General features: G+C 37.0%; 1 long non-coding RNA gene across 1 annotated transcript; it reads right to left on the bottom strand.

The window, feature by feature from the left end:
- Positions 1 to 227: 227 nt before the first annotated feature.
- LOC148699276 (uncharacterized) lies at positions 228 to 1,344 on the bottom strand. Its single transcript, XR_015956685.1, has 2 exons — positions 1,255 to 1,344; positions 228 to 447 (listed from the first exon to the last, which is right to left on the bottom strand). It is a non-coding gene; the product is annotated as an uncharacterized LOC148699276 (long non-coding RNA).
- Positions 1,345 to 10,694: the final 9,350 nt, after the last annotated feature.

Here is a 10,694-nt window from a genome sequence, read left to right as displayed (position 1 = left end):
GGAGATCAAATCAGAGGAAACTTGTAAACAGAGATTGTAACCCTATAAATTCATTAATGCAATACAATTATATCCCAGTTAGAAGATAATAATAAAAGTATCCAAACGTTTCCTAGCAAAAGAGATATAAAAGAACTTATTGACACACCCCGACCGAGATCAGGGAGTGCTGGCCGTCACACTGAGGTGACGTAACCATGTGCACGGTGCGGAAGCTAATAAAATAGTAATACAAATAGTACGAATAAATAAAAACTAGCAACATAAAGTAATAAAAACAAGTGCTAGCGTAAGTGAGACACAAGTTCAGAGCATAAGCCTACAGCAGTCCAAAAGAAAATGATACGACAACAGTACACTCGAAGGTGACCCTACGCTGGTGATCGTCTGTCAGAAATGCCGAGAAAGCCCTCTGGGAAACCACCGAACCTGCTAGACAACTAGAACCTGGAGGGGCGCAAAACAAAAGCGTGAGTGGGAAAAAACAAAGCTTTTCAAAAACCATTTCAAAAAACAAGATTCTAACCCCTCGCCGTAAAACCTGTATACTTCCCAGAAAATGAACATATGTACGTATGTATATAGATATGCCAATCATGCTCAAGAATATGCCATGTCGAAACCTCAGAATGAAGTGCAAGTGCTCAGGTATAAATCATATCAATAACATATAATCTGGCAGCCGGAGTCACCTAACGTGACCTATACGGCTGCATCTAGAGCTCAAATCTCAAAATCAATAACTAAACCTGCCCACGAGTCGGAACCACCTAAAGTGGTCTGTACGACAAGCCTGGGTGTAATACATATAAACGCTCTAGTGCTACGATCACGTGAAGGCTGTGCGAATAATCGCGGGTCACCTACAAGTCGGAACCACCTAATGTGGTCTGTACGACAGGACTGTGCACCTAACTTGGATCTAAGCTGAGCGTGTGGTGCGGGAGGTGAACATCACGTGAAGGACTGTGCCCTACTCTGGACGGGAGCACTAACACCGGGGGTGCAGGTTATGAGCTCTCTAAGCATCTCGAATCGCTACTGAAATATAAACATGAATACACTTACATGGCACTTACCTGTGCGTCCACAGCACCCAATATGCATATGTATATGTATGCAACTAATAATGTAACTAACGATGCACAAACAACTATAATGTAATGCATGGCATATGGCAAAATAACAACTTAAATCAATTTCTAGGAAAATATAAGTATATAGGTATATACGGAAAACCAAAAGCCCACTCACTGGTATGTGGAAGGGTCGTAGCCCCCCTGCCTCGAGTGACCACGCTCGTCCTCGGGATACGTATCACTTATATGCGAAACAACTACAAAAACGTTAATTTTAAAGCACATAACCAACTTTTTGAAATAACTTCTCATACATTGCTCAAATTGGGCAAATGAATATACCAATGAGCTCTACTCGACCTCAGGAACACACCTCAATTTTTAGAAAAATTTTCCACCGCCGCACGCGCGCGGCCACGCGCAGGCACGTGCCTGGCACGCTGACGGCGTCAACTGACGCCGTAGGGAATATTCCGTCAGTTTTGACAGATTCCGTCAACGGCGTCAGGAATATTCCGTCAGACTTGACGGAATATTTCGTCTCCTTCTCCGGCGAGCCTCCGACGCCGTCGCCGGCGCCGGAAAACTGGAAAATTTTCAAACTTCAATATCTCCTTCGTTTTTCACCCAAATTTAACAAACTTGGTACCAAATTGAAGCTTGGAACTAGAGGAACACAATTACACTACTTTTAAGGGTTAAAAAATCACGAAATCTCACCTGTCAAAACAACCCAACTCCGGCCAACTTCGAAACCAGTGATCCTGACGTCCAAATCCTTCAAACGAACCACTACGAGCCTCCTTGGGACCTCACCAAGCTACCTACAAGCTTCAAATTTCCTAAAACGTGAGAAATCACGTGTGCATGAATAGTACCCAAATCGGACTTCGTGGAATCGACGTGAAAACGTTGATGTTCTTACCTGAAAATGGTATAGCTGCACTCCTCCCAGCCTCACGAGCTCGAATATGGTCTTGGTTCCCTCGATCTGTAAAGGTTTGATAGGTTTTGGGTGTGTGTCCGTACGTTTTCAAGGGAAATGGGAGGAAAGGGGGCTCGGGACAATCACAGGGAAAGGGACAGAGGGGTAGGGAGAGTGAGAGTGTGAGTGTGTGGCCCAACACATGCCAACACAACACAAAAACAACCAATAGACGTAAAAGAAACGAACTAGGGGCAAAATTGTCATTTCACACGTGCGTTAAAATGTTTCCGGGACGGGCTGTCACACTTATTGTCCTCATAGATAGTAAGTCTAAGTAAATAGAAATTAGATCACTAGAAATAGTTGAGCAATTAAAATTAGAAGTACAAAATTCCAATTAATGCAAAAAGATTTAGGTGAGCAAGTAGATAAGTTACATAATAAAATAGATAGGTTATTAGTTTAATGACTGATTCTAAAACTAACAGAAAAATATCCAAACTTAAAGGACGAATAGGTTTAACAGATTTTCAACACAAGTAGCTAGTAATAATATTCTCATTAGACAAAATAATTTAATTATCCAAAATTTAGCAGAAAAATTAGATCAAGTTTAAGAACAAATATAGAAATTAATCAACTTTTACATAATACATTTTCATGATTTCCACCACTTTTGTTGCAAAAATTAGAAAACTTAACTTTCAGTACAAATAACCTTAATCCTTTTGATAACAGAAAATTGAACATTTTATAAGAAAATGAAAAGAAATAGTTAGAGCTGAAAATATTTATCTAAATGAAGAACAAGCACAAAAATTTATTAGAAGCAATTTTGAAAGAACATAGAAAAATAAATATAATTTATATTAATTAGGTTTATTTAAAAATAGAAGTAGAATTGTAAGTAGCATCAGTCAACATGACATTAGTTGTATTGATAGGGACTTACACTTAATTTACTTAGTAAAGAAGCAGTTACTCACTTGAGAAAATCATACTTTAGCCAGATTCATATAGGAATTTTATTAATTGGAATAGCAAGATTAACTAGAGCACAAGTAGGCACAAAAGCTTTAGAGTACATATATAATGATAGATGGGATAATCACTAATAAGCTGCAATTGCAACAGCTGAAATAGATTTAAGTTCAAATTTATCAGTCATAGGTTGTATTTCTAATTATATTATGATAATTAATGAATTTTTTAAATTAATTAACTTAGGCACAAAAAAGAAATATGAAAGGAGAATACAAAAATTTGTGTATTAGTTTAATGTATATAGAAAAACTGTCTAATATGTGACATCCCGTCCCGGGATTATTAAAACGCACTTGTGGAAGGACATTTTTTACCCCTAGTTCGTTTCTTTGACGTTATTGGTTGTTTTGTGTGTTGTGGCATATGTTGGGCCACACACACACAGGCACACTCACTGTCTCTCTCTCCCTGCCCTTCTTCTGTCTCTGTCTCTCATCTCTCTCTCCCTCCCCGTTACCTTGATACGTACGGACAAACCCACAACCACCCTAAACACTAACAGATCGAGGAAACCAAGGGTGCAATTGTGATCGTGAGGTCGAGGGGAGCACGAATATACCATTTTCAGGTAAGAACTTCGACGTTTTCACGTCGATATCGCGATGTCCGTTTTGAGTACTGTTCATGCAAAAATTATACATTGAGTTTTTGGGATTTCTGAGCTCGTAGGTGTGTTGGTGAGGTCCCAAGGAGCCTCGGAGTGCTTCGTTGGACAAAATTGGACGTCGGGATCGTCCTGTTCTAAGTTGGCCGGTTTTGGAGAAATTGCACAGGTATAATCTCTTAGTTTTAGCCCTTAAATCTTGTTGGGACTTGTTCTTCTAGTCTAGGGCTTTCATTTGGTCCAAGAATCACAAAAAAAAAGATGAAAAATGAGCGAGAAAACCTAAGTTGCAGGTTTTCCCAGTTTCCGGCGCCGGCGACGTCGCCGGCGATCGAAGGAAGAAGGCGACGGAATATTCCGTCAATTCTGACGGAATATTCCTAACGCCGTTAACGGATCCGGTTAGTTTTAACGGAATATTCCGTCAGTTTAACGGAATATTCCTGACGGCGTCTGTTGACACCGTCAGTGTGCCTGGCACGTGGCCGCGCGTGGGAGGCGCGTAGGTCCGTGCCTGTGCTGGCGCGTGGGGGCGCGTGCGGGGTCCAAAAATTATTTTAAAAATATGGTTGTGATCCTGAGGTTGTGTAGAGCACGTTGGTATATTCATTTGTCCATTTTGAGCAATGTATGAGAAGTTATTACGAGAAGTTAGTTATGTGCTTTAAAGTTAACGTTTTTATAGTTGTTTCGCATTTAGGTGACACGTACCCCGAGGACGAGCGTGCACACGCGAGGCAGGGGGGCTACGACCCTTCTACATACCAGTGAGTGGGCTTTTGTTTTCCGTATCTACCTATATACATATCAATTCCCAGAAATTAGTATAAATGCTTCGTTATATGCCATTTCTTTTATATATAATTGGTGGTTATGCATGAGTAGTGGCATATACGATTAATTACATATTCAATTATGCATATGTCATATATATTTATATGTGGGTGCTGTGGAGGCATAGGTAAGTGCCAGGTAAGCGTTATTTAACGATTGCATTAAATAGTGGTTAGAGATGCTTAGAGAGCTCATAACCTGCACCCCCGGTGTTAGTGCTCCCGCCCAGAGTTGGGCACAGTCCTTCACGTGTTGTTCACCTCCCGCACCATACGCTCAGTTTGGATCCAAGTTAGGTGCATAGGCTTGTCGTACAGACCACATTAGGTGGTTCCGACTCGTAGGTGACCCGCGACTATTCGCACAGTCTTCACGTGATCGTAGCACTAGAGCGTATATACATGTTACACCCAGGCTTGTCGTACAGACCACTTAGGGTGGTTCCGACTCGTGGGCAGGTTTAGATATTAAGATTGAGATTTGAGCTCTAGATGTAGCCGTACAGGTCACGTTAGGTGACTCCGGCTGCCAGATGTTATGACGTTGATATGACTTATACCTGGGCACTTACATTCATATTATGGCTTTGGCATGGCATATTCTTGAGCATGATTGGCATATTTATACATACGTATATATATGATTATTTTCTGGGAAGTATACAGGTTTTACGGCGAGGGGTTAGATTGTATTTTGCTAAATGGTTTTCAAAGAGCTTTGTTTTTGCCCACTCACGCTTTTGTTTTGCGCCCCTCCAGGTTCTAGTTGCTTAGCCGTTGCGGTGGTTTCCCTTCAGAGCTTTTCGGCGTTCTGACAGACACTCCACATTGTAGGGTCGCCTTCGGGCGTACTACTGTTGTCGTTTTATTTGGACTGCTATAGACCTGCTCTAAATTTGTATCGCACTAATTCGCACTTATTCTAGTACTTGTATGCTAGTTTTTAATTATTCGTACTTTTATATTACTACTTACTAGCTTCCGCACGTGCACATGGCTACGTCACCTTTGTGTGACGGCCAGCACGCTCCGATCTCGGTCGGGGTGTGTCATAATAAATGTAATCATAAGTTTAATTTAGAATTTCAGAATTTAGTTCAAACATTTGGTAGTAAGCATGTAAATATGACAAAAGCAAGACATATAGATGATAGTTTTTTTTAGAAGGAACACAGTGGACATTACCTGATTTACATGTAGCAAGAAATAAACAACCAGATAGTGTGCAAATATGCAGCTAGTACATGAGAAACAACAATTACATTTAGTAATTATAACCAATTAGAAAATATTGTGACGACCCGTCCCTAATTTTTTCATGTAATTTCTCTCCGAGTGTGTAAATTGACATTTATGCCCTTGTTGGCAAAGTGATGTGGACATGGTTATTCGACTTTAAATTATTTCCTCGTTATCGTAATTAAATAGTACTCGTTGTTATGAACACATGACGGCGAATTAGACCCGAATCGAATCTGTAATGAAAAAGGTTATGCTCCGTTAAAGTACGTTTATCACGGATAGTTTTGTACACGCGCGTACAAATTTATCAGTGTCAGAAACACTATTATTTTTTATTGGTAGACAGATTTTGTACTTTTTTATTACACAAAACCTGAAAATCAAATCTCTTCCTCAACAATAGGATCCGTGTCCCCTTTCTTAAAACATTCACCAATCACAACCCCTAAAACCCTCACATTCACTTGTTTTTCCTTAAATCCCTCCTCACCAATCAAACTCACCCTCACTCTCACTCAACCAATCAGAAACATTGTCTCTCACTTCTCTCCCCCAATCAGAACACACTCATTCTCTCTCTCTCTCTCTCTATTCTTCTCATTCTCTCTCTCACCGAACCTCTCTTTTTTCTGCAACAACAAAACTCACACCTTAAAAATCCTAGATTGGACCTGAAACTACCACCATTGCATTCCTCGCGAAACCACAAACCCAGCCATACCAACAGATCGTTGAATGGACGAGTTTTGACTCGTCAACTTGGAAGCTCCGACTCAGACGAGTTTACTCCAACGTGATCCTAGCCGAGTTACAAGTTTTTGAAGGTCATGGAAGCACCTAGTCAACTCCCTAGAGTTCCTAGATTAAGTTTGAAGTGGAGTTAATGTGAGAACACACGTTTTCAAGGAGTCAAAAATTAGGCCAAACCCTTCGAGGCTTTTTCAGGCCTTTTCCCATCCATTTTTGGACTTTCAAAAGGTATAGACTTGTTCTACTCCTCAAAGCTTCATTTCCACATAAATTTCATAAAAAATGGTTGAGAAATGAACAAGTTATGAGGTTTTGAAATTTTACCCAGAAACTGGCGAACCATACGGCGGCAGACGATGAGGCTCACCAGAGAAGACAAAGAATATTCCGTCAAAGTTGACGAAATATTCTAATGGTGTCAGGTAACGCCGTTAAGTTCCATTACTATTTACCAGAATATTTCGTCAACTCTGACAGAATATTCCCTGGCTTCTGTGACCTCTAACCTATGCGTGTGGTTGTGGGCTAGGCAGTGCATGAGGGCACGTCCGGCCTCCGGGCGACGTGTGGTTGACACGTATAGGTCTGTGACGTCGTGTAGAGTGTTTTCGTATATTTAAACCTTCTGTTTGAGCAAACTATGGGGTGTTTTTCCTAATTTTTAATGTATATGTTACTTAACTAATTATTATTAGTTGTTTCGCATATAGGGGAGACTTACACTGAGGACGTACGAGGACAAGCGAGGCTAGGGGGCTACAATCCGTCGACGTATCAATGAGTGGGCATTTGTTTTCGTGTATATATATATATATATATATATATATATATATATATATAAACTTTATAGTTTCCACAAATGCTTTTGAATTGATTTATGCATATCATGCCATGATTAAATAACGTTATTAGAAATGTTGTACTGTTGTGAAATGCTAAAATAATCATACGGGATGCGCATGTAAGTTTATTGTCAGATAAGTTTATTATGTTGACTAGAATTATTGAATTGTTTTGGCATGCTTATATTTATGTAGTTTGCTCATCATTGCTGCATCCCGGTGTTAATGCTCGCCTCGGGCCAAGGCCAATCTTTCACATGTATGTTCACCTCTGCACCACACGCTCGCCTTAGATCCAAGTAGGTGCCAATCCTGTCATACAGGTTGCATTAGGTAACTCAGACTCATAAGTGACCGCGATTAGCACCAATCTTCACGTGATTGTAGCACTAGAGCGTATATTATGATTACACCCAGTCCTGTCGTACAGGTCGCATTAGGCGACTCTGACTCGTGTGCTAGCATAGATTGATGAGCATCAGCTCAGTCGTACAAGTTGCATTAGGCGATTGCAACTTATGTGCTAGTATAGATTAATTGAATACCTAATTTTACTTATATTACTATTGAGATTATGATGTAGCATGCTTCTGGATTTACTGTTGTTTTGCATTTGATTTTGTTATACGCAGTATGATTTTCTTGAAACTATACATAGGTTAGTATGTTCAGAAAATAAATGGATTTTATAAACTTCTGTTTTATCCACTCACCCTTCTGTTTTTCGCCCCTCCAGGTCCTAGTTAGCTAAATTACTCTATTGCTTACGAGGATTAGCCGGCGAGATTGTCATATCCCTGTTTAAGTGTAGGAACTTATCCCGTTGTGTATTAATTACTTAACTAGTTTCGACTGCACTATTTGTCATCTATGCTCAGAAAATTTGTATTCTATGGGTTCTACCCACTATTGCACACTCAATTTATTAGTTTAAATAAGTTCTAGTTTCGGTTTTAATTTATCCACATTTTTACATCACTTACACTTTTGATTACGTCACCTTCGGGTGACTGCCAGCATGCCTCGACTCTGGTCTGGGTGTGTCAATATAGAAGATGATGAGAGTGAAATAAAAAATGAGAGTATTTGTAAAAGTATTCATGTCTTTTGATAATTTAGATATTAATTTAGTTGAACAAAATTTTGATCATATTGTAGATAAACTCATTGGAAAGTATTGATCATTTAGATGAATAATATTTAGAAAAATATAAGGCATATGATTTAAGACTACATAGAATTTCAGATGAAGAAATTAAAAAAAAAATAATAATTAGAAACAGAAGTATAACATATTTTAGGAACAAAATAGTACAATAATTTATTAGAAGTAAAAATTGAATGTAATCCAGCAGAAGAAAATAGTGTATTAGGAGTAGAAAATAATCCAGGTTATATAGCTAGAACAAACCAATAATTCTTAAGACAAACAAATGAGCAATATAATGAGTACAAAGGAGTTGATTACAGGGATGAAAAAATGATGAGACCGCCTAGACAAAATAGGATACCATACTTGAGAGGATTAGAACAAATAAATATAGCAGGTAATGTATTAAAGTTAGATAATGCAGATCTAGAAAATTGAGAAAAAACAATAGAGAGATGGGAAAAAAGTTGTGTACATGCAGCATTAATGTTAGATTTTAATAATTCACAAAATATGTTAGATTATTTGTATATACTTTAGATGGTTTAGTTTGTTATTGTTTTCAATATTGGAAAGTATAGAATCCAGAACAATATCAGGTAGCTAAAACACATTTTAATATAAATGATTGTGTTACTTTAATTAAACAGGAATTCTTAGATCATAATAGGTTAGATGACATGAGTGAACAAGAACAAATAAGAGCTATAAGAAATTTAAAACAATTACAAATTTGTGATTTACAGTATATAGCTGAGTATACATAAAATTTCTTTAAATATTTAGGAAGAACATGTAGAATTAGTGATATTAATTTATTAGATAATTTTTTAGTACATTGATATATTTTTACACTAAGGATAGGGGGAGTTCGATTGAGCCACATAATGGGCAACCAAATATGGTATTGAATTCGCCATCCATGAAATTCCAACTTAAGACCTCTCACTTCTAAGTGAAGAGGAATATCAGCAGACCGTAGTATTGAATGACAATTTATTAGATAGTTATATGGCATAAATAAAAGGACCACAAAGTGAAAAGATTTGGAATGAATGACAAAAGTATCCAAAGAAAAAAGATAGTGCAATACGACCTAGAATTCAACATGTATGATATATTTAGACGATAGTGATAAAAGCAAAGAGACAGATTAGGAAATAATTTTATATGATTTGTAAAAATATAGATTTACCATAACAGTATGATTGTCATAAGAAGAATAAGCATAAAAAAATGTACAAAAAGAAATATAAGTCATACAAACTTTATAAACAACATAAGAATTTAAGCATAAGAAAATATTCGAATCTGGTGGATGGCGAATTTGATGCTATTTTCGGAATATGTATACTCTATAAACTCTATAAATTCTATAAACTCTATAAACTATGTAAATGCTTCAAGAATATATAGGAAGAGAAAACATATTCCCAAATAATTTAGGAAAAGAAGTAGTAGACCATGGATAAGAAAATATAAAGCATCAAAAGATAAAAGTAGTTGTAAATGTTAATTATTTGGAGAAGTAGGACACATTAGGCCAAAATGTCAATAGAGTTGTTTAAGTTAGAAGATGATGAAGATATACACTCAATATAAAGTATAGACGATTTGAGTGATAATGAGAATATTTATAGTCTAGAGAGTATTAATATGATAGATTCAGACTCATAGGATTCAAGTAATTCAAATGGTGATTTAGACGAATATATGTGTGCATTTATAGAAGAACATGAAAATGATTATTAATGTATTAACTTAGGTTGCCAAGAAAAGTGTCATAAGTGTGACAAGTTAGTTACAAATAAATATCATAATACATATTCAATATTATGTGAAAAGTGTTATAATAATAGCTTATGAAAATTTAATTCAGCAAAATCACAAGAATTAGCATTGAGAGACAAAAAAAAAAAAAAAAAAAATCTTTGATTACCATAAATTGTGAAATAGAATTAGCAAAAGATTACAAAATATAAACAATAATGATAGATACAGGAAGCACAAAAAGTGTCATAAGAGAAGAGTTAGTACCAGAAAAATATAGACAAATACTAGCAAAACCAGTAAGAATAACACAATTTGATGAGAGACCAATATACTTAAAAAATTGCATTAATAATGAGTCTCTTAGAGTTAAATAACAACAATTCAATTTACCATTAATATTTGTTTCGCCAGTAAGATCAATACCCATTTATTTTAGGTTTAAACTTTTT

Source organism: Pyrus communis, chromosome 1, assembly GCF_041283825.1.
Source record: "Pyrus communis isolate YQ-2024b chromosome 1, ASM4128382v1, whole genome shotgun sequence".
In the NCBI taxonomy this organism is placed as follows: Eukaryota; Viridiplantae; Streptophyta; class Magnoliopsida; order Rosales; family Rosaceae; genus Pyrus; species Pyrus communis.
This window is presented reverse-complemented; position numbering and strand designations above follow the sequence as displayed.